Here is a 25,212-nt window from a genome sequence, read left to right on the forward strand (position 1 = left end):
TATTTCAAGTAAGGTAGTTAGAAGAGTTCCTGGCACATGGTAAGCCTCATATATTAGTTCCTGATGTCCTTGTCACTGTTGGTTATTTGCCATGTCTATGCTGAACACTAGGACAGCATCAGTGAGCAAAAGCAGCTGTGGTCCCTGTCCTCATGGAGTTTTGAGTATGGCAGGGAAGGTAGCCATTAATTACAAAGTACACAACAAAAGTAAAGTTGCAATAGTTAGAAGTGCTGTGAAGGAGAGGGCCACAGTGCCACAAGAGTGAAAAATTAGGATACATGTCCTAGCCAGGAAGATACAGAGAGATTTCCCTGAGGAAGAGACACTTGAGCTGCCTGCCAAAATAAAAGTAGGAGTCAAATAACAGAAAAAGAAGAGGAAAATCACCCAAGACCGAGAGCACAGCATGTGCAAAGGCCCAGTGGCAGAAGGGAGTTTGGTTACAGGATGTAAACCAAGAGTTAAGCAGGGGCTAGACCAGGGCAGGCCCTGTAATTCATGCCCAAAAGCCTTGCCTTTATTATAAAAACAAAGGGAACCCAAGGGAGGGTTTTAAGAATGGAGTAACATGATCAGAAAAAGGGCCTAATTCTAGGTTCGAAAGTGTCTCCAGCTGGGAGGTCGGGAGAAAGACTACATAGAGCAGGAAGAGCAGAAACTGCCACTGGCTTTCTCAACGTGTGACCTTAAGCAAGTCCCTTCCCTTCCCTTGGCTTCAGTTTCCATCTGTACCCTAAATGGTCTCTGAAGCCCACTTTAAGGGTCATCTTGTTCTTTTCTGTCTGTCATTGGTCCCTACCCCCCATTAAGAGAAGGAGAAGGCAGGGAAAATATTCTGAACAAGCATAGCCCCTCTTCTGTCTTACCCTTCTCCCTATACCTCCATAATGCCTGCCCCCCTATTCAGGCGATGTGGGAAGGAAGGCCATTTGGGGGCCAAGTTCTCTCCTCCACCTCTTCATCAGCCCATGGCTCATCCCTGTCAGCCTCAGGCCATTATGGGGTAGGGTCTGCTCAAGCTTGGGAGGAGGCTCAGGGGACCCCCATAGTGGTTGTTCATTGCGCTGGAAGGCCCAGAACCACAGGCAGCTGAGAGAGGCTGCCCCCGCCAGGATGATGGAGTGAGTGTGACATAAATTTCTCAGGACAGGCAGCAAAAAAACATTTACAGCCCCTCATTGCCAAGTCTGGTTCCAATCAGGCCCCTGGCCGGCCCACTCTGCTCCCTGCACCCACCACACTGGGCTGGCTCCTCCAAAAGCCGGAGTCATTTAGGGCTTTTGTCTTTCTTCCTCCTCTCTTCACTGTTTAAGAAACATGCACAAAGACACACACACACACTCACAAAGACACACACACACACACACACACACACAGCCCCCACCCTTGCAGGCCTCTGTGTACCCACATGAGTGTATACATATGAACATATCCATACACACAGATGGTCTCCCAGGGTTCTGTGTCCCCACACACATATACAAACAGACAGACACACACAAACACACACATCCCGCACTCACACTGGAGACTGGCCCTGGGTGGGCTGAGGAAGACCTTAGGTTCCACTGTCAGCCAAGAGCACCAGTCAGTGACAGACATCCTCTGAGGTTGGGCACCAAAGGACCCAGGAAGTGCCTTTCTTCAGTAACAACTCCCAGGCTACTTCTCTTCTCCTCTTCTCAGCCTCCTGGCTGCCATGGCAACGGCTTACCAGCTCTGCTATCCAAGGCACTGGAATGCCTTCCCTGGAGCCCGGTTAAGCTCTGGTCAAGCTGTGAGCAGACGCCTACGGAGGCTGAGGCTGACTGAGGGCACATCTGAGGGCAGCTCACCCGGGTACGAGCCCCAGCTCCCTGGAAGCCCAGCAGCCCAGGGGCCTCAGGCGAGTCCCCCTCTAGCTCAAGGTCACCTTTTCTCCCAGGCTTCTTTGGTACTCCGCCCTGTTCCTACCCTCAGCCCAGGCCACCAAAGGCCTCATCCAGCCACCCAAGAAGTATCCGTTACTCTTGCTCTGAGCTGAGCAAGCTTCTTCTTTTGTGAGCCTTTCTTGTTTACCTGAATGCTCAGGCCATTTGGTTTCTCCAGGTGAAGCCAGAGGGACCCTCTTGTTTACTCAATATCCGACCACTGTCCAGCAGGCTCCAGAAGTCATGCCCAGTTCCTCTTCACAGCAATAGTCTCACACCTGTGCAGACTGGGTGGTGGTAGGAGGGAAGTCATTCCAAGCACAACTTGGGGAGGACTTGAGGGTTAAGGGAATCCAATGATGGCTTTGCTCCTTCTTTCACCAGAACAATCAGAATGGTGGCCCTTAAGAAACTTAGAGGAGAGGCTGCTTTGCATGGGATGGGGTTATTGGCCTTCCCTGGGAAGCAGTGTAATGCAGGGCAAGATGTGGGCATAAGGAAGCCAGGTTTGGGTTTAGATCTGTCATTACCCTGTGCCAGCTGTGTGAACTGAGGAACCAAGCCATACCTATAGATTGGGTTCTTGTCAAAATCTAGCATGCCCAGAATATGGACCATAGTAAATGTTCCAAACAGGGTCATTCCAGTTGCTTCCCACTAACTCTATCCACCTGAAGTGGAGCATCCTGGGGAGAGGGGCAGAAGGAGAAATGGAACTTCCATCGGTTTCATTCCATGTTTTACATTCATTATTTCATTTAACACTCCTTGCATCTACGTGTGAGGTCGTTACTCTCAGGATCCCACTTTGGCTTCTGAGCTGGCATGGGGGGAGGCATTATACCATGCTGAGGAAACAACAGAGGGGGTTTCAGGGTGGGGGTGGTATGGAAGAGGGTGCTTTAAACACTGATTTTGATGGTCTTGCAGCCTGAGAGAAGAGAGCTTGTCGAGTCCCCCAGCTGCCTCCTTCCTCTAGTGAAGCAGAGCAGACCAGCTGGCTGCCAAGGCCGGGCCACACACTGGCTCCAGAGTGTCTTGGAGGACAACTTTATGAGGCAGAAAATCCAGCATCCATCCCTGGGAGCAACAGTAGCAAAGTAGCTGGCCTGGCTTGGGGTGGAGGAGACCCCTTCCCTCCCGCCCAGATAACTCAGAGCTGAGCATACCTGGCCCAGGCCTTTTCCAGGTCCCTCAGGTAGGGAAGCTTCCAGGAAATGCTCCAGGGAGGCAGCTTTTGGCTGAGCAAAGGGAAAGGAAAGGCTCTGCAAAGATGGACCAGTTGCTTGTAGGGGAGTGAGATGCCTTCACTGCAGGTATGTGAGCAGAAACAAGCTAGAGGGTTCTTAGCCTGGAGGTGGCCCCTGAGAGGGACCCACAACATTAAAGTGCTTCCTGAAATTATGTGCAACATTTGGTGTGCTTGTGCACTTTCATAGGAAATGGGCTCATTGCTTTCGTCAGCTTGTTCAAAGGCATGTAAACCCCGAGGCCACACAGATGAGGAAATGGAGCCTTGCAGAGGGGAAAACCTCTGGGCTTCCTAACCAGAGCTCAGCTCCATGCTATTTTCTATAACACAAAATGCTGGCTTCTTGTAGTGTAGGTGTTTCAGGAGAGCCCAATGAGAAGGGTCCTCATGTTGCCATTTTCCAGCAAAGGATTCTGTGGCCCAGAGAAGGGCAGGGCCTTGCTTAGTTCCCACAGTTAGTTTGAGGATAAGCCAGGACTAGATCCCAGGTCTCCTGATGACTGTTTTTCCCAAACAACTCCATTTTGTCCTCCACCTCTGGAGAGTAACAAGCAGACATGCCTACACTGGTCTGCAGATCTCTAGGTGCTCATCCCCTCTTCCTGCTCTCCATATTCTGTGGGCCAGCTTCTCCATCCTGCCCCACAGCCTCCTTTGAGACAGTGACTAGGGCTTGGAGAGGGCATGGGAAGAAGGGGAGGAGTGGCAGCTACTCTCTCCTCCCAGAGAACTTTTATTTCTATCTGAACCCTGCTTGCAGCTAGGTGTGACCCCAGAGAAGCAGGCAGTGACACTCGGACTTACCCAGAAGAGCAGGCAACCTGCATAGGGAGCAGTAGAGCAACAGGAGGTTGATCGAGGCCAGGAAAAGATGGAGCAGTGGTCTCTCCAGAGTAAAAAGCACTCAGGGCCGATGTAAGGAGCTTCACATCTTTCCCTATACACTGTCACCTCTCTGTTACGATTGAAAAAACTAGCATCTTTGCAGAACCCTCAGAGACAGATGTCTGAGGACAAATGTCCTCTTTTGCCCCCTCCACTCTTTGCTGTGTCCCAGAATGGGGCTGACAAGTGAAACCAGAGCACTGCCAGGCTTTGCCATTCCAAGGATGGACCTTGGACGTGTATGCCTGGAAAGTAGCTAGCAACATAGGCCTTCCATGCAAAGGCCAGGAAGTAGGGAGGGAGGTCACTAGCCAAGAGGCTCATCAGGCGGGGTGGGGGCAGGGGCAGGCCCTAAGTGGGGTGACTCGGCTATACAGGTTGACCAAGAGAAGACCAGAGGGACCAGAGCCCTGTCCCCAAGGCCTGGAATACCACAGTTTAAAAAGGATGTGCACTAAAGCTGTTTCCAGCTGAGCTGAGAAGCCTCCGGGAATCAGCAGTGCACTGATTTTTCTTACAATCCCTGTGCATTTTTGCTGATTATAAAAGCCAAACATACTCATAGTGGAGAATCCAGAAAATAATGACAAGTACATAGAAAGACAAGAATTACTAACTGTGTGACCTTGGGCAAGTCACTTATCCTCTCTGTACCTCAATCTCCTCATCTGCAAAATGGGATAATACAGTATTTATCTGGTAGGGTAGTTAGTTGTAAGGAATAAAGATATGTAAAGCCCTGAGAAAATTTCCTGGCCCATCATAAATGCTACACAAGCGTTAGCTTTTATTTTTATGATCCACTACAACCCCACCACCCAGAGTCAGCGACTGTTAAGAATTGGTTGATTTATTTCTGGTCTTTTTTTGAATACTTACAGTTTTTAAAACAATAATCAGGATTGTACTGTATATATGAATTGGTATTTTGCAGATTTTAACCTAGCATCATAGCATGAATATTTCCCACATTATTATATATCCTTCAAAACATCTTCACAAGTTGTATATAATTCTATTTATTCCATTTTCTAATGTTGGACATTTAGCTTATTACTGTTTTGTATGAATAGCTTTTACATACATCTTAACCCAAATCTGCAAACATTTCTTTAGTACAGATTCCTGTAAGGGTAATTATTGCTTCAAAGTGTAGACCTGTTTTTACAGGTCTTACTGTTTCCAAATTGCCTACCAAAAAGTCTATACCAATTGACACTTTCCCCAGCAGTATATGAGACAGCCCATCTCACTGCAACCTCACCGGCATTGATCACTATTTTTTTTTAAGTTTTGCTAAGTTGATGGGCAAAATGTCACATGTTTTAATATTCTACTTGACTGGAGTCAGGAATGGGGTGGAGTGCCAGGGTGAAGAGCTGTTCATTGGAGTTGTCCCTGTAGATTAGAGAGCTTAGTGAAGGCCCAGGGAGTAGGAAGCCATGACCTGGCCCAGACAAACTGCCCACCTGGAGAAGGGGCAAGAATGAGAAGAAAGCTGTGGCCATGTGAGACCACTCTTAGAAACTGAAAAAAAAACCCTGGTGCTAGGGGAATGAGGCCCAGCCAGGCGTGATTTCTAGCTCTTGCAGTTCGCCAAAAGTTCTCTCCCAAATCTGTCCAGAGTCACTTTGCCTGGCTAGACAAGAATACTTATCACATAAATCAGGCTTTGGAAATGCAAAAATCAATACAGAGCTAGAGGGAGTGACTTGGCTTCTGAACACAGGAGGCCCAAATGATGACCACTATGGGACCCTGGCTGAAAAGCAATCCCAGAAGCTTTTGGAGAAACAGAGGATGGGAAGGCCCTAGCACTCTGAAAGCAGCAGGTGAGCTGTGGAAGGCAGGGTGGCCACTGGAAACAAAGGTGGAGTTGGAAGGGCCAAAAGAAGCTCTGAGCAGGTGAGGGCAACTCCCCAGCTAGGGCAGGCCTCCTTGGACTGTACAGGCACAAGCTGAGACCTGGAGCTCAGAGCTGGACTTGGAGGTGCAAAATCCAAGCCCAGGCAATTCAAAGGCAAAGGAGCTAACATGGGGAAGGTGTGAACCAATGAGTATAGCACCATCAAGATGTACGTTAATATCACTAGACTACAATTTTATGCATGAAGCTCCAACTCTTTGTCAGGTACTGAGGGAAGGGTTGATAGCACCACTCTACCTGGGGGAAGTGGCACACAGATTGGCTAAGTAACATGTCCAAAGTTACACAGGCAGTAACTGGCAGAGTCAGAAGCTGAGCCCAGGCCCAGGCCCTTTAGGCAATGAGTCTGGGCTCCTCTTAGTGCTTTCCTTGGGCAGAGGTGGTAGCAAACTTTCCTCTTTTCTGTCTTGAGTAGATTAACTTTTCTAGCTAAGGTTCCTGAAAGGATATTATCTAGAAGATAGTGAGAAAGTGTTTGTATGAAAGCCCAGAGGCCAACAAAACTACAAAGAATGAACTTAGATATCAGCAAGAACTTAGTGTAGACACCAGGAAGAACATCCTCAGAGTAAGGCTCTTTAGATAAAATGAGTAATCAAGGAAAGTCAAAAGGCCTCTCTGATATTCTCAGCAGTTACCCCTTCCCACACTTTTCCTTATCCCAACATCTTATCATCCCCTAATCCCTATGATGCATGTTCGCCAGAGGCAGTCCTACTACAAGGCTTGGACATCCAAGGTCACTTGTGGACAACAGGACAGCTGGGATCCAGCTCAAGCCATGAGTGATATCTAGTTCAAGCAAGAGTGGCCTGAACTTTTGTCACCCAGGCCTCTTGCTACTCTGCCTGCTGGGATCTCCATTTGATCCAGAGGTCTTCCCAAGCAGCAGAGTTTGGCAGAGAAGCATCAGAGAGCATGATCTGTGAAACAGGCTGAGGGGTGCAGTGAAATGTGAAAGGACTTGTATCACACACACAGCGCCTCTTCTTGATTACTATTGTTTGTGTGACCTTGGATAAATGCATTCACCTTCCTGGGCCTCACTTTACTCTCTGTAAAATGGGGGATGGCAATAATAACTATCTCATTGTGTTGCTGTGGGATACCAGTAAGATGGTCTGTTTAGTTACTAAACACTGCTAGAGCACCTGTGTTCTGCCATGCCCAGTGCTAGGCAGCTGGGGAGCACAAATACAAACCGGAAATCCAGCCCGGTCCCAAGGAGCTCTCAGTCCAGTGAGGGAGCTAATGTGTGTAACTGCGTACTCTGCACAAAGACAGCCCAGGGTGGGGCCTTCAGCAGCATTCCTTTCCTGGCTTGTCTCAAATATATGTGGTATCCATGGTCCACAGAAAACTTCATGTGTATCAGCTCATTTGATACCCACAACAGCCTAGACCTTCATGTTTCAGATGGGGAAATAGAGGCCCCCAAAGTTTAAGTGCCTTGCCCACAGTCATACAGATGGTGAGTGGCAGAGACAGGACCCAGGACCCTGGGGATCATTGGGACTATTTCCACTGAGCCTCCCCCCCCCCAAGTCACATCCTGGTTTTGCCCTCAGACTGCCCAACTCTCTCTTTAGGTATAGCACCAGCCACTTCAGCCTCAGCTATGTTGAGGGCCTCCTAATGTTCCTGACCAACCATCTGATCCATCCATAGCTTGATTTTTATAAAATCATCAAATCTCATGTAAGCTAGAGGACAAAATGCCACTAGTGTCCATAGGCTTGGAGGAGGAATGGGGCCTAGGAGAGTACTTGTGTCCCCAAATTGGCCTTTTCTATGAAGCTCTGCTTCACTGTATCTAGACTTATGGGATGAGATGTCTTAAGCTTTCTATGGTGTGAAATTCTGGGTATATCTTTTAAAATTCCTGTATTGCCAAAATGTCAGAAGAGTGATTATGTGTGTTCATAGAGAGTTTTCTAGGTGTGTGGACAAGAGATGTTGGGTTATCCTGAGCCAGTGGGTTTGAATGAGGAAGGCTGTTACTCAGCTATTGGTTCAGGGTCTGTCATTCACTTGTTGATAGGTAAACAAATCAAGGAGAGTCCATTGAAGGTTCAAGCAGGGGTACAGGTCCCTTCTTTATCCTTTTTGCCTTGAGAGAGAGCTTCTGGATCCCCAGATTCTTGACTTGAGAGAAAGTTTCTCTCAGTGTCTGCCTACAGAGAGGGGGAAAGAGGGCATGAGCCTGACCAAGGGCTGTACAAGATGCATTCATGTATGTGGTCTCCTTTCCTTCTCCCTGTAGGACAGATGAAATTCCCATTTTATAGATGAGGAGACTGAGGCTCAGTGATGTGCAGGAGTTAGCAGAAGGTCCCAAAGCAAGAACTTGCTGGAACAAGGATTAAAACATAGATCTCACTAGACTGTAGAGGTCTTGCTCTTTCTGCTACAGGATACACTTGAGAGAGAGATGGGACTCTGGGAATGCTCTGAGTGAAGCCCAGGTCAGGTCAGGCCACATGCCTACCCTAGGTTCTTCCTTAGGAGCTTTTCCGCAGTGGTTTGTGTCTTCCCTTGACAGAGTAAAACTTAGAGGAAATGCATCACCATCCCCCAAGCATTTGCAGATGGCTGAGGATTTGTATCTAGTAGGGACAAAAGGAGGGCCGGTGACCTCAGCACCAAGGAAAGCCCCTCCTAAAGTCCATCTGGCCCTCTTAGCACCCTCTCCTAGCTTCCCTGAAGCCTCTGCCAAGCATCTCTACTGGGGTTTTTCCAGAGGCCCAGGGAAATTTCAGGAGTCAAAGATGTCAACAACTTTCATACACAGAGTCACATATTCCATAAATGTGCCTAGATGGCTACAGTCACTCTTTTGAATATGGGTGTGTGAGGAGGCCTGTGTGCACGCACACATACTGTAAGTGATAACTAATTCCACAGCCACCCACAGAGCCCATATCCTCTCTTCCTGTTTACACTTCAGCAAGTCTCACATAATGGCGCCCCAAGTGTGTACAGGGGTCACAGCAATGCTCAGAGACCAGTTTCTGCCAAGTCCAGGTCTAGAGGTGCTACCCCCTCTCTTCCCCTTGATCTCTCTCCCTTCTTTCTCCTCCCTCTGTATCCTCCGAGACAAAATTTCCTCCCTCTTCCAAAGACAACCTGTGCTTAGCCACCCCTTACCTCAATGCACATATATCATCATAAATCCCATCGTCAAAAGAATAAAGCTGAGAACTAAGTCTGCTAGGGTGTAAGTGGCCATAGGCCCAGAGAGGCCCGGGAACAAGTGCCCTATTTGGCAGGTAGGTTGTAGGGAAATGGATGAGATGAAGCATTTAAGGAGCAGTAGACCAAGCCAGAGAGCTCTGTCGGATACTATGGGCCCAGGGAAGATGTATACTTCCAGAAGATTCCATTAGAGAAGTACAGATAGAGACAGTACAATGTAGTGGTTGAGAGTAGTCTAGAGCCAGACTGCCATGTGACAAGGGACAATTACTTACCCTGTCTGTGTTTCATTCTCTTTATCTATAAACTTGGGATAATAATAATAACCCACTTCACCAGGTGGCTTTGAGGATCAAGTGAATTGATATATGTTAAATGCTAGTACAGGGCTTGACACAAGGGAAGTACTACTTAAAGGTGTGCTTTTATTTTAGGATCAAACACATCAGCATTTTCTCCTGCCTCTGCAGACATCACAACAGCCACCAGATCTCCAAGCCAGTCCTGGCAAAGGCCGTATGACTTACACAGCCTCAATCACCACTAGCCTTCCATCTGCTGCCATTCAGCTCTATCCTCTTCCCAGCACTGCCCACTGATAGGGCTCCCAGGTTGTCCCTGGAATCGGAACTTTCTCCACCCCCATCCTTTGGTTCTCAGCTCTGCTCTTTTGCTTTGTTCAGCCTCTGGCCAGTCCCTCTCCAAGAAATAAACTCTTGATAGTGAGACCAGACATGGCAAGGTTCACAGTGGCTCATGAGCACTGCTGGTACATATCTCTTTCTAAATCCACGATTGATGATGTCATAATGTTACCCTGAATTCAGACACTGTGGGAGTATTCACACCATGGTAATTGGCAAATACTACAAATCAGGACTGTTTTTTCCTCCCAGTGAGCAAGTTATTAAACCTTTACCAGTGCAAGGCAGCTTGTACCAACTGAGTCATTCCTACGCATCACACCCTGGACTGCTTTCTAGATGATGGTTGTTCCCAGACACAAAATCCACCTATAACAGACTCCCTGAAGCAGTGTTCCCTATCTGATTACTGTCCATTGGCTATTTTCTCTTGGAAGCTCAGGGCCACTGTTGACTCACCCTCTGCCCTTTGGCACCAAACTTTGCCCACTTGGAATTTCCCCTCACTGACAGCCAAGCCCTGGCCTTTCCCCTTCTCTTACTGTCCAGTGTCTCCCCAAGGAGCCAGAAGGCTCATAGCTGAGTCCTGAGCAAGCCAGGATGAGGCAGGTGTTGCAGTCTAAAGTGCCGAGTCTAAAATTTAGCCAGCTCTATCATTTGCTGTGCTGGGGAATAGGAGGTTGGGAGGAGGTCTGATCTAAGGCAGTGCTTGCCTTCTGTAGCTGACTATGAGTGGGCCAGTTCATTGTTCCCACTGCTTCTCAGTGCTGAGCAAGTACTAAGGGTTCAATAAACATAGGTTGAATGAATAAATAAACAAATTTGGTCGTTCAACAAATATTTCCCCAAGCTTTTACTCAGTACCAAGTTGTTTTGGATAAAAACATAAAAAAGACATGGCCCCTGACCTCAAGAAGCTCTGGTCTCGTGGGCCATGGAAGTGGGTACTAACAACGCTTGGGAGTAACTGCAGGATGGTTTGTGAGCAGGTACAACTGGTGTGGGGCAGACAGTCATGGCTTCCAGGCAAGATGAAGCACTGTGCCGACCAGAAGAGTCATGGCGTTTGTCTGCACTTGCTCAGTGGTTGCCGGCTGAGGTGGCCTTCCAAGGCTTCTTGGCCAGAACACAGCCCCACTCTTTCACCACAGCCTCACCCACCCAAGAAAGTGGAGCTGTTGGCCAGGAGAGAGGATTCAGGCAGGGAATCCCGGCCTCACCCTGCCTCAAACTCAGCTCAGAAGGGCCTGGCGTGTTTCTAATATCAAGCAGCAAATTCAATCAGGCAGATGAGAATTCCTATTATTTTAATATATTTAGAAGAGAGTTTAAGGTGGATTTCGTTCCATGCTGTATATTTTTACAACATGAGGTCAGGCCACTTTGATAAACACTGTAGTGCAAGCAGGAGGGAGCCTTGGGAAAGGGCAAGCGAGAAAAGAGTTAGAAAGCTGGGGAGTGAGAGCCAGAGCCAGAGATAGACAGAGACACAGGGTAAAAGAAAGCTAGAGAGAGAGCAGAGGGGTGTGGGGGCAGAAAGACTGATTCTGTGTGTCCATAGATCTGTCTTTTATACATGTGCCTGTGACTCCATGTATGTTTCTGTGTCTGTTTGTTGTTGGAGTAGACAAATCCATTTGGGGATAAATAGGATGATTTTTCCACCTGCAGGAAGCGAGACAGCCAAAGGCTGATTGGGGCTGCTCTAGTCTGCAGCTCCCAGAAGGCCTTGGGCTGGAACTCCGGTTGCTCCTGAGGCCAGGACCCAGACTCTGCTTAGAAACTGAGATGCAGGCAGGCTGCCAGAAAGGCCGGGGAAGTTCCCTGGAGTCTTAAAGGCCCTACTCTGAAGTAATCCTCAGCAGAAGAGGGGCGCTAACCCCCCTCCTCATGCCCTGTTAGCTATACCATGTGGCTTCTTACTCACCTTCTCTGGAAGGTCCCCAGTTTTGTTCTCAGAAGCCAGCATGCAAGGCTCCCAAACCTTCTGGGAAGGTGGCTGAGGCAGCAGCCCAAGGCTAATACCACTGGAGCACAGGCCTCACAGTGCTTTTCTTGAGACCAGAATGCGTGAGCACAGCAGGAGGGTGTTGGCTACTAGGCTGGGAGAAAAGTTTTCTAGTCTGGAAGCTGGAGGATGGATAAGTTTGGAGGATTTACTCGGTACAGAAGTATTTGGCTGAAAGAAAGTTTTCTCTCACTGTCAAGGTCAAGAGAAGAGGATGGGCTGGAATTCTGTTTCTGAAGAACTTTCCCTAGTTCAGAGTCCTGAGAAAAGACCCAAATAGTTGAAGCTGTCACTGAAAGGCCCCCTGGCCTAGCCCAGGCCTGAAAGGTGACCTGGGGTGACAGGGACTCCATCCCTGTGTTTCTGGACGGGTATTTACCTGTACAAACCAGCACAGGGTTTGTCTGCCCTTGGGGCCTCACCGGCAAACAGGTAGTTACTTCCACTGTACCCAAGATAGGGTCAGCTTTGTAAACCTTTCCTCTAGGGAGGCAGAGGGACCCCTGTCTTTTGCTCCTGCCTTGATCTTGGGCCCCACAAGGCAACCAGTTCACAAGAGGAACAGATCTGCTCCAATTACCTCTTTAGCCTAGCTTGGTAGCTTCTTTTTTCTGTTTTGGAGGAGGGCTAGAAAATTGCAACATAAAAAACTAGAGGACAGGGAAAGTGAGAAAGAGAAAAAGAGAGGAGGAAAAAGACAAAGGCCATATTGTTATCTCTTCCAAAAACATCGTAGACACTTCTTGAAATAGGATGAATGATTGGCTTGCGGTCACCTCTAACTTTGAGTATAACCCTGGAATAGGCTTGGCAGCCTGCAAACAAAGTATCAGAGTCAAGGAGTCTGTCTTTGCTCCTGCCAGTCACCAGAAGATGACAAGTTGTTCTGTGGCTTGCCCCGTCCCCATCTGCCCCACTCGATCATTCTCTTGACCAGGCCTAACCACTACCACTCTCAGGAATGGCATATGTACCAAGGTCAGGTGATCTGGCCATCTCTTGGAACCTTAAAAATCTTTCACCTGCCAGCATTCAAGGACTGGGGATGAGGAGATACTCAACTTTATTTCTGTCTCTGTTATACCGTAAGCAAGCTTGTATCAGTGCCCATTGTATACATTGGGACATCAGAAAAGAGGACTGTAGTAAAGAGGGTAGAAAATGCTTAAGAACGGGGAGCTCCTAGGAGAAACTGCTTGGGGCAGTGGAAGAGTCTGGGTGGTGGGCTTACTGCAGAAGCCTGAAGCCAAATCCAGGGAAAAAGAGAAAAAAGCCACTCTAGGGTCTAGGTGGCCATGGCAGAGTGGTCATGAGCTACAGCACAGAGCTTGCTCTAGGAGCCAACAAAATGGACAGAACATCCAATGGGCTGAGACGATTTGGGAGCAGCAGAGGAGGCTGGAGTGCTCTTTAGCCTGGGCTATTCTGGGGATAGGTAGGAAATCCCCTTGCCCCCAGTGTGGCATGAATGGCAGAAATGGGGTCCAGGATGCCAGATCAGTGAGGGGCCTGTGTAGTTTGGTCTAGTCCAGGCACCTGGGACTCTGGGCTAAGGTTGCCCTGGAGGCATTGTAGTGTCTGACACTGAGGCCAGGAGGTTTCTTCCTATGTAGAAGGCACACAGGTCTTCCCAGGAGTGCATGTAAGTGAGAGGGCACAAGAGTGCAACATACATGCCAATTCCCTATCCACGTACCAAAAAGGATGTGGGCAACTAACCCTTGCCTGCAACCCCCTGTCTGTCAGAGCCAAAAAGAGTATAAAGATGCTGCCACCTGCCCATCCAACCTATTTCCAAACTTCCATCTCAGAAAACTGATCTAAAGATGGTCTCCAGAGTGTGGCCACCCCAGTGTCTCCCACCTCACTGGCCTCTGAGAAAGCCAGAGTTTTTCTAGCTGGATCTCTGGTCAGTTTTCTGGAATTCAGATTAGATCAAACTCTTTGGAAACCTGGCCTCACGTGGTCCCTTTACACCTACTACCTGAAACAAGCGTCTCTCTCTTCTGAGGACTCTTAGTCACCTTGCCCTCCCTGTCCCTGTCCCCTCTCTTCGCCTCCTCTCTTCTCCAGCTAATAGCCATCCTCAGCAGGCATTCAATCTATGGTCAGGTATCCCACCATCTTTTAGTTTGGTGGCTCAATTTCTCTCAATAGCTCCCAACACTTTCTTTCTACCCCCTCAGAATGGCCTCTCAGCCTCTGTCCACACTTGCCCCAAGTTTCCCATGTTCAGTTCTTCCAAGATCACTCGTCTCTTTGCCCTGCCAATTACTGTTGCCACAGTCTGCCCTCTGTCCTCAGCAAATTAGAGGAGGGGAAGATTTTTCTTCACCTGGGGACAGAGGAGTCCCAAGTTATCTTCATCTCTACTGTCATCTTCTTTGTTAGGAGGCAGAGCTTAATGCCAGAAAGCCTCGGCCCAGGTGATAAAGGCATGGGTGATAGCCCAGCTCTACCACTGCCTGGCTATAGAGTCAGGCAGTTGCTTTCCTTCATCCTTCCAGCTCTAAGCTGATCTCAGTCTATGTTTGTACAGAGGGTGTGCTGGCCCTTCCTTTGGCCCACACTGACACTGATACCAGTGCCTCCCTGTGACTCTGGCCACTCTGACACCCTGGGGCAAGCCCATGTCACATCAGAGGCCTGAGGCCCAAAGGAGCCTCTTCAGTTCCAGATTCCCGGTCCCCACCCTCCTATGTACCCCTTCCTTGCCTTGCTCCTCAGCTAGGCCTTGCTTCTCTTTGTGAACACTTCCCCCCATCTGTTCCCTTCCCTGGCCCCTCACCCCACAACGTATCAACTCCCTCCGCCCCTCTGCCCCAAACCTGCAAATGCTGGGCCCTGTTAAGGGTTGCATGGGCTCTTCTCCTCCTTTCTGGTGTTTCACCAGCCGGGAATTCCTTTGGAAACAGAGCCTGGAAATCCTCCCATCCTTGGGAAGTGCTGGCCTCTACCCTAGCAGCCCAGCTGCCAAGCCCAGGCCTGCAGCAGGTGTGTGTGTCGGGTGTCTGGCCCTGGAGATTTATAACCTGTGGCAGAAGGGAGGTGCTGCCTTTGGAAGCATTTCTTCTGTCCTCAAACAAAGGCCTGTGGCCAGGGTCTCCAGGGGAGCAAACAAGTGCAGAGGAAGCAACAGGCCCCACTCATCTCTCTCCCTGGCTGCCAGCCACCCTGTTTCCTTCTGCCTCACCCTTGGTGAGTACCTGTCTACCTCTGGCTGTCCCCACTCTTGTTTGCTTCTTCCCCAGGTGGCAGCTATATCGCTTAGTTGTTTTTTTTACCTTGCTTCCTCTCAGGGTCCCACCTGTTCTACCATCAAAATGTCTCTTTCCATCCCTACTGTCTCCTCAGGCTTCCCTCCTAAGTAGCCTCTCCTCACTACCTGTCCTCGCTATTGATAACATTGATAATATCGCCAGAATGGCCTTCCTAAAATGCATATCCAATTGCATCACTCCTTTGTTCAAAACCTTTGATGGGCTCCCCATTGCCTGCAGAGCCAAGTCCTAACTAAGTAACTTGGTACTCAGGATTCCAGCCTTCCTTCCCTATACCATCTCTCGCCCTTTGAAGTCATGGACTCTACACTGAAGCCACGCAGGGCTCCCCTTGTACCCCCTAATAGGGGCATTGCTGGATGCCCCACAAGTACCTGGGACTCCCTATGTCCTGAACCAAATGGTCCACTGAGCCAGCTGCCCCCCCCCCCCACAGTGTCCTGCCCTTCAGTGGCCTCCTCACACTCCTTCACACATGGCATCCATTTGGGGACCAATTCCTGTCAATCCATTATCTCTGCCATCTCGTGACATTCCCCACTACTGCCACCACGCAAGAGAATAGGGTAATCTCTTGCCTGAAAATTATGGTATTCTCTCCCTGCAGCCCAGTGAGATTTCAAAGCAGCCTCTGATGCAGTTCTGCCCCTCCTTGAAACTGACCACCCAGAGGACCCATTGCTTCCCCAGTCTTGCCTCCCAAGGCTACCATTTGCCCTCAGTCTTTGCCATGCTAAGCTCCTTGCCTTCTCTGAACCTGATTGACAATGTCCTATTCTCTGTTCATTGCTCCTATTATTATCTTCACCTGGCATGACCTCCCACCTCTCTGCCTGTTCAGGTTCCCTGCAAGGCTCTTTGTAAATGCTGCTTCCTTCAGGAAGTCTTCCTGGAGCCTCACTGTTGGAAATACCTGTCTCTCCTCTAAACCTTTGTTGAGCTTTTGTGCCACGTTTAGTGTAGCAGTTGAGAGCACAGGCCCTAGAGTCAACTGCCCTGTGTATGTAGCCCCAGCTCTGACACTCCCTCATTCCCAAAAACAATGTCCATAACCTCCTAGAGCCTCAGTTTCTTTATCCATAAAATGGAGATAGTTACAGTTACTGCCTCATAGGGCCCTCATGAGGAGGAAATGATTAATCTGTGTGCAGTGCTAAAGGAAGTGCTTGCCACAGGATAAGTGCTGTCACAGTGTTATTATTGCTATTATTAGTAATATGACCTCTTTACTGGTCTGCTAGACCCTCATGGACAGGAACCAAGTCAGACCCCTTTGGTCTTCCATATCAGAGCTGCTCAGAGACATTTGCTGACTGAACTGAGGTGCCCCACTCCCCTCCACTACCATTTCAGGCCCCTGTAGAGCCTAAAGGAAGGAGGGAAGCTGAGAGACACAGGAAATGTCCTCCCCTCCTTGATGTTAGTGGGGCCCGAGGAGCGGGCCAGCCTGCTGCAGCTCCCAAGCCTCCCGCCTCCCCTCTGAGGCCACTGTGCAGCTGATTGTCCCTGAGCATGGGGCGATGGAGACAAATTGGAGGGAATCCAGAGGAGTGAAGTCTCTGAGCCCTTGGGAAAGGGCAGGCCCAGCAAAAGAGGGAGATGAAAGCAGTTCCATGTGTGTGGCTCGGCTGAAGGACAGAGCTGGGTGTGGAGGGGACATGATAACTGGAGACAGGGATTCCAGCAGTGCAAACAAGCTGGAGAGGGCTCTGTGGTGGGGCCACTCTGCTGAGGCAAATGGGCTCTTGAAATGCAATCCTGGAGCTTTTGGAGCCCCAGGCAGGCCTGAAAACTCCCCTCCTACTGGCTTGGACAGAGGATCCTTCACACTGGTTCTCAGGGCTGGCAGGTCTGCTCAGCTGTGCAGTCCTGGTCCTGGGAGGGAGGCCAGCCCCTCCCCATTTACTCATAGCTGGCTGAGGCTGGGCCTGGGGAGAGTTCAGCTAAGGGTCTGAGGTCTGAGTCCTTGGCTCTCCCTGCCAGTCCTCACAGCCCCACTGGGAGTGCTGTACAGTACCTGCCAACCCACCACAAGGGCTGTGGACTCTGGAGCCTCCCTCTCCCTCACCAGCACCCCTTCTGACTTAAAGCTGTTGTTTTCAGACCACTGACCTCTGTCCCTCTCCTCCCAGGTACTAAGGGGCATCTCAGGGGCATGAAGAGGCTGGGAGGAAATATTGGAAATGGCCTCTCCATCATCCCCTTAGATCCCGGCTACATCATCCTTGGGCCAAGATAAATAAAGTAACCAAGGGAGAGGCCTATGTATGCTCAGTGCTGATGGCTAAACGGCCTGGTTGTGGGAGTAGAGGGTCGAGCATCAGTCTACCCAGGGCTGCCTGCAACCCTCCTCCCAAAGGAATATGGCAGAAGGGCAGCCAGGCCAGGTGCCTGGGAGTCAGTGGCATGAGGAACAAAGCAGAATGCCCCCTCCAGTGCCCCCTCCCTTGGTACAGAGTTTTCTTGGAGTGCTGAGTCTGATAGCTCTGGAAGGAGAGCAAGGGAGCCTAGGCAGAGAGAGGAGTTTGGAGATGGAAGAGTCGCAGAAGGCTGTCCCCTACTAGATCCCTAGACCCCTACCCTGAGCTGCTGGTGTCTGGCCTGCCCAGGACCCTAGGTCCACTTCCTGAGGTTGGAGAGTTTGAGAGGCCTCAAAGTGTGGAACCTGGAAGACCAAAGGACCAGAAATCCCCCAAATGAAGGTTCCTTGGGGCCTCTGCTGGGCACCTTCCACCCTGACCTGAGAGGGGTCTCAAACTGCACCTTTGAGGTTGTAGCTAGGCTGAAAGCATGAGTCTTGGTCAGACAGAGATGAGTTCAGATCCCACCTCTGTGCTGTATTATTGATGAGTCTTGGACAAGCCCCTTCCTTTACTTTATAATTAAAGCCTGACTTTCCTGTCACCAAATGGAGAACACAGTGTAGACCTCACAGGACTGTCGGCAGGAGTTGATGGTTATAATGATGTGCAAGGGCCTGACCCATGGTAGGTGAGAGCTGCTTTTCCTTTCACTGCACTGGATGTGGCCTTCAGGCCACTGCTTGGGTCTTGAAACTGCACTGTTCAGGAGGGAGAAGCTCTTGGCCAGCTGTGACTCCTGGGTTGACTACAAGGAGTCCCTTTGGTTTCTCTAAACCCAAGGTCATACAGTGATTATGGGGTTACCAAGGGCGTTGCCAGCTGGGCCAGTTGAACTCACCTCACTGACTCTCCAGGCATACGAGTGTTGCCAAAGGAGGTTCTCCCCATGCAAACCTCCAGCCTCTGGTCTGTCCCTGTTTACAGCCACCTCTGACATCTCAGCCTCACGTGACCCTCCCTGCAGTGCTGAGCAAGGCCCGTTTGCCAGATCTCTGATTGAGTTTTGGCCTTGCCTGTGGAACTATTTCTTTGGGTTCCACATTGTCTGGGCCATTCTTTGTCTTTTGGACTATCTCATCACCTCTACTCTATTCAAAGCTGAGAGCCGACTCCTGGGCCTGCTTTGTCACCTGCTTTATTTATTATTATTATTATTATTATTATTTAATATATCTTTATTGATTTTAGAGAGAGGAAAGGAGAGGGAGGGAGAGAAACAGAAACATCAATGATGAGAGAGTCATTGATCGAGCCCACAACCCGGGCATGTGCCCTGACCGGGAATCGACCCCCGACTGCTTGGATCCTAGGTCGATGCTCAACCGCTGAGCCACACCCGGCTGGGCTGTCACCTGCTTTATTTAGGAAGTCTTTGGAGCAAGGACTGGCCTGTAAATGCCCACCAATGTGCTAAGGGCAAAAGAAAGAGCCTGGGGGGAAGGCCATGAAATCTTATGTCTACTTTTCAACTCCTTGGGTCCTTATATGGTCTTCACGAGCCACTTCTTATTTGAACCTCTGTTTTCCATCTACAAAATGGAGGTCCTAATTCTTGCACCCCAGGGCTATTGGGAAGTGCACACATATCAATGAAGGTAAGATTCTTGAAAGAATGTTTTGGCTTGAGGACCTGGAATTTAACCTTTTGTGCTTAGCTGAGTTCTATGGCAGTGGAGGACACACAGAACATGCAGGAACCCCAGTCACAATTATTGTCACTCAGCTGTTTCCACTTGGTTAGATGCCAAGATAGCCAGCTCCTTACAGGTCACTATTTCACCTCAATTCTTTGTGAGAGAAATTGCTCCACTGCTTCTCAATCTTTATTGTTTGGAAATCTTTTGTGTATTGCCCAAATCCTTTCTGCTGCAGTTCCAACTCAGGTCTACACACCTTAGACACCTCTTAGACTGCCTTCACTTTCTTCTTCCCCTCAACTTTTGCCCTTGACTCAGAGGGTGAGAGTAGGGTTGAGGACAAAGGCTGGCTTTGTACCTGGACAGAGTGAACAGACCATGGGGGTAGCATCACTCTTCCACAAGCCTTTCATCTGCCCCACACCATCAGCCCCACCTTTAACTCACTCTGGTCTACACCTTCCTGGCTGGAATACTTGTGGTCTCTCACTGTGCTTTGAAACTAGGGCACCAGCCTTGACTTTAATCCCCCCCTGGCAGCTCTGTGGCATCGATAAGCTCCAAGTTTATGGCAGAGGAAAAATGAAACCCACATTACCCCACCAGGGTCCAGCTCCCACCCAGCAGAACCAAAGATGTCCTTCAACAGGCATCAGGAGTCCCCAGCTATACCCTCAAGGCATCTGGGGGAGGGGTGCAGTGGTGCTCGCTGGACACCCTCCTTCCTGAAGGCACAGGAGCCCTCTACGAGCCCCCCCAGGCCATGCCTTTCTCCTCTCTCAGCCAGTAGGGCTTCCCCAGCATTTGTGATGGGGGCAGCTCCCTCCTGAGTTTGAGGTTAAAGGGGACGTCTTCTCCAGGAATCTACAGCCAAATTGCTGAGCTGTTCACAGTGACCTGGAGATGATGTTTGGAAATCTGATTTGTGATAACATAATGTTCCTTTTAAGTAAGGCTGGCTGGAGAGGGAAGGAGGAAAAAACGACTAAGAAAAACAACCTTATTGAGGTTTAAAAGGGGACGCTGTCGTGGCCGCCTCCTTAATCTCCCAAATCATTTTCCTCTCTTCCCCCTCCTCCTCCTGCCCCAGACCTGCTTTTGTTTATAACAATCTCTTGGAAAGAAGATTGAAAGTGAAATCTGTTTCCTTGCTTAAATATATATATTTAAAGGAAGAAGAAAGCCCTCTCTCCCCACCCCCTGCCTGCCCCTTGTCTGAGCACTGTGGGTAATTGGAGGGCTGCCTGTTCTGGGCTGGTCTGTCAGCATGGGCTCTCCAGTGCCCACTCATCACCCCATCACTGAAGGATCATTAAGGCAAGAAAACAGGCTGAGGATGAGAAACCTGGAGGAGGGGCACCACTTATTCACAGACTCCAGGCACTATTTATGTAGTGACTGGTGACCAGCAGTTTGTTATCTTAAGAAGAGAATAAATACAGTATGAGGGGACAAAGTTAAACACAAGGCAGGACTTCCACTTTCTCTGTTCAACATACTGTTCACTTGGCCCAGCAGTGAAAATAATTGAGAAATTTTAGCTGCATCCCTAGATGAATGAGTGACCCCACTCCCTGCACTTCTCTGGGATAGGGACTACTTTGTGACAGAAGGATGGTTAAGATGAAACATCTGTGTCCCAACAGGAGAGAATGGGGTAGCAGTCAAGGGAGTGTACCATTGAAGAGGAGATACTTGTGGGGAAAGATGAACCCAGTTGGGGGGTGGATATCTAGGGAGGGACCAGCACACTTAGTAGAGGCTTCCATGGCTATTGTCTCACCAGGACTGCCCCCATCCTCCCCCAAAACACACTTGTGCTCACATCACTTCCCTTCTCTGCTCTACCAAGGCATGTGCCTGACATCTCTGGTGGCATCTCATGCACTACCCACTCTCTGGCCCTCACCTTAGCGTTCCAATGCTCCTGGCTCAGCCTGAAGCCATCCAACAGGCCTAGCAGGGCAGGCTGGGGCAGGCTGAAGGAGAAGGAGTTGCTGAAAGCCAGCCATGCAGCCGGCATGGCTGCCTGCCAGTCCCAGAACAGATTCCTCCAACCCAGCATCTCAGGAACACCTACTTCTCCAGGCCCTGGTGCTGGGACCTCCCACCTACCAGGGGCTGTGCTTCAAGAAAAGGAACAGAGAGGGCTTTTTGGTGTCCTTTTCAGGGGCTCTTGCTCCCCTGCCCACCCACTCTATCCAGGGCATATTATTACTATCAGAAATATCAAACGTTTCAACTCAAATTAAAGTCAGGTTAAATGTCTCCACTGCAGAAATTCCACATGGTTCCAGATGGAGAGGAGGGACTCCCTCTCAGCCTTCTGCCTTCTCTCCCTCCCTCTGCAAGAGTGGAACAAAAGCATCAATTTATAGTATGCTGTCAGATCATTCAATCCAACCTTCTCAGCTTACAGATGGGGAAACTGAGGCCTAGAATGAAGAATGAGCTTGCCTAAATTCACTCAGCAAGTTAGAGGCAGAACTAAGACTAGAATCCAGGTGCCTTGATTTCCATACCACAGTGTTTTTCACAGCATACATTTGCAATCCTTTTAGACCTAAAATTTCCCTTGACCTTGAAAACTTCAAAATTGCTACCAGAAATGTCCTAGCATTTGTGGTGCTGGGAAAAAAGTAGGAGGCAGTTTCTCATTAATCCTGGCCTGCAAAAGTCACTTAAAAGTGCTTGACACACAGGCCATATAATCATGCGCTAGTCCCCACCCTTCTCTGGGTCTCAGTTTTCTCATCTGTAAAATCAGAAATGCAGGAGACTATTGCTTTCCTCTGTTCAACATTCATGCCTTCTTTTCTAATAACAGCATACAAATTTTCCTGGGAAACCACTCCTCCCAGACTGTGAGTCCTTGTGAGTCAGTTTCAAGGGTTGCCAGATGACCCAATCCAATCAAAACATTCCATCACACTGGACAGAGTGATTGGTTTATGCAGAGCCATGTGCCCAGCTGGGCCAATGCAAATCTTCCCTGGAATTTTTGATAAAAATATAAGGAAAGAGACATTGGAGGTTGATCAGCCAGAAGATATAAGCCTAGCATTTCAGGAGCCTTGTGAGAAGAGTCTGTCTGAGAATGATGCCTACAGAGAGAAATGGGCATTCAAAAGATAGCCTGACTTCCTTGGAGCCTGAGATCTAGCACTGCCCGACCAGGCCACTGTGGTACTTTTCATTTTTGTGAACTAATGCAGTATCCTTTTGGTTTAGACCAGTTTTAGTTGGATTCCTTCCATTTGCAACCAAAAAGGAATTCACAAACGTAAGAGAGATGGAGATATCCTATATCACCAATGGTAGAATTGGAAGAGACCTTAAGTGATCGCCCAGTAGAGACTTAGAAAAATGTAATGAATAAATAGAGGAGTGCTCTTCATGAGCTGGAATGAAACCTCAGCCATTTTGTCAGCTGCATTTCTCCAACCCCTTGCCTGAGTAAACAATGCTTAGGCTTTGGAGTCAGATAGACTTGGCTTTGAACAGTGGTTTCTCCATTTGTCATCTACATAATCTGGAGCATATTTGCTTTCTGTCTCAAGTTTAACCCAAGCAGGTGTCAAAGAGCTGATAGGTTTAATCCAAGGAGCATGGGATAAGGCACCATAACAAAATAAGACAAGAACATTAAGATAGCAGACATTTACAGGGCCATTTGGTAAGTGATTGGCAAATATCCTTATATGCAGCTGGGGTAGGGGTGGACAGGGACACCACATAAGGTTGTGGTGCACAATTCCAGGGGTGCCATTCACATAGTCTGTGATAAGAAGGGAGCACCCTAGAGCCATGTAGTCCATAACTTCTAAAAACTTACACAGTAGCCTGGGGCTGTGGCACGTTGAAAGTGACACCCATGTCTTCTTCACTGAAGGCATATTCAGTTTTTCTCTTTATATTTTTAAAGAAGTAGAACTGCAAGAATAATATTACCATGAAGCTATGGTTGGACACATAGTGCAATTAGTGCCCTGTTTTGACCAAGGAACACGGGTATACCAAAATATTGCCCCAGACCAAAACCTGCTCTCTCCACAAGGTTTCTGGGAGGCATATATCCACACAGAACAAAGACAAAGGAAAACAAAGTAGCACTTTAGTTTTAGCTGGGCTTTAGGTCTCAAACCTCATTGAAAGCTCTGGTACACTGGGGAAGATTGTGCAGCCTAACCTAGAGTCAGGGATCTCCTCTTATCACAAGGCCTAACCTGAATCTCAGATCTTAGCTCACTCTTATTGGCTTCATGGAAGAAGAAAAAATAAACATGAGTAATGGCTGATTAAAAACTGTCTCTACACTAGAATATGGCATCATCCACATGGGTGAAAGAGAAAGAGGAGCAATCAACATCATTATCCTGATATGTAATGCCTAGTGATTTGACCCACTTATTGGTCCAATCATATCCCTAATATTGATCGGTTTTCCTAGTGGGGACACGGTATCAAAGAAAGGGATGGTAGAAGGATGACTTTCCTAGACCTGGCCCCCAGTTATTAGTGAGACTTGGGTTAAGAAACAGGCATGGGAGGAGTAAAATGGTGGACTGAGTATACCTAAAAGACTCCTCATATCCTGCATCTTTAGAAATGATGGATACTATATATTTTTAAAATTTAATTACCATTCTGGGATATACCTGATGCCCAATACCAAGAGACCATGAGGAGGGTGAAATAGAGGCATTTTCTAATGTTCCAGCACTCTCAAATGTTATCAACTACAAATTCTCTCTGAAATAACCAATATTGCACTAAGGAACACAATAAATTTGAGTACAAGAAGTGGGATATAAGAAGCAATGAGCAAAGAAAGCAGTCAATCAGTAAAAGAAGATATCAATGCAAACAGTGATTAGGGTGGCAGCATGGACAGGGGATGTCAAAGAGGAAGCAGAGCTAAGAAAATGCATACCAAGTTTCTTGCCTTGTTTGGAGGGAGAACAGAGATCGGATTAATGATAAATGTTGACAGACTGAGAATGTGTATGTTTTAGTATGTGTATTAATAATGTACAGGTAAACCTCAGAAACTTAGAAATATATACTTTTTAAACTATTTATAAGACATATGTGAAACAAAATTACAAAAAAAGGTTGAAAATAAAAAAAACTGAAAAATATACTCAAGTGTCAATAAAAAGAAAATGAGTGTAGTGATATCAATGTCAGACAAAACAGAATTCAAAGCAGAAGTATTAAAAAATAAACGGGCCCCGCCGCGCATGGGTCAGCGATTGAGCATCAGCCTAGGATCCAGGTGATCAAGGTTCGATTCCCGGTCAGGGCATATGCTTGCTTGCGGCCTCGATCAATGACTCTCTCATCATTGATGTTTCTGTCTCTCTCTCCCTCTCCTTTCCTCTCTCTGAAATCAATAAAGATATATTAAAAAAATTAAAAAATTAAAAAAAATAAAAGGTATTTTATTGATAATAGCTACAGGCCATCACAAAATTATAACTATAAGCCTTTATAACATAGGTTTAAAAATAAAGGTCAGCAATTTCATAATTGTAGTGTAAAGAGAGACCTTTTGCAGAAATTGTCATATCAGGAGCTAAATAACTTACTAACATACTAATTAATAAGGACATATAGGATTTAAATAATATAATTAGCAAACTTGAACATGTACATGTTTGTACTAACATACAGAAAATGCATACACTTTTCAAATGCACATTCAATACTTACAGAAATGGATGATGTATTAAGCCACAAGGGAAATCTCAACAAATTCCAAATAATAAAAAACATATAGGGCCACGTATTAAGCACAAGGACAAAAAATTACATTTACCAACAAAACAATGGTTTGAAATCTATGCCATTGGAATTAAGTGAGGGGGACACTCCTAGCCTAGTCAAAGACAAAATCAGATTGGAAATCCCAAGCTAATGCAAGATAAAAAAAAATAAGATCTCTATATATCAAAACCAGCAAGGTGTAGCCAAAGTAATACTCAGAGGAACTGTGTGGCCTTAAATGCAATTATTAAAAAACAAGAAATGTTGAAGATTACATTAAGCTTTGTTTGTTTGTTTTGTTTTTGTTTTTTTAAAGAACTGTTTTAATAGTACGTTTA

Source organism: Miniopterus natalensis, chromosome X (assembly GCF_054644295.1).
Source record: "Miniopterus natalensis isolate mMinNat1 chromosome X, mMinNat1.hap1, whole genome shotgun sequence".
Lineage (NCBI taxonomy): Eukaryota > Metazoa > Chordata > Mammalia > Chiroptera > Miniopteridae > Miniopterus > Miniopterus natalensis.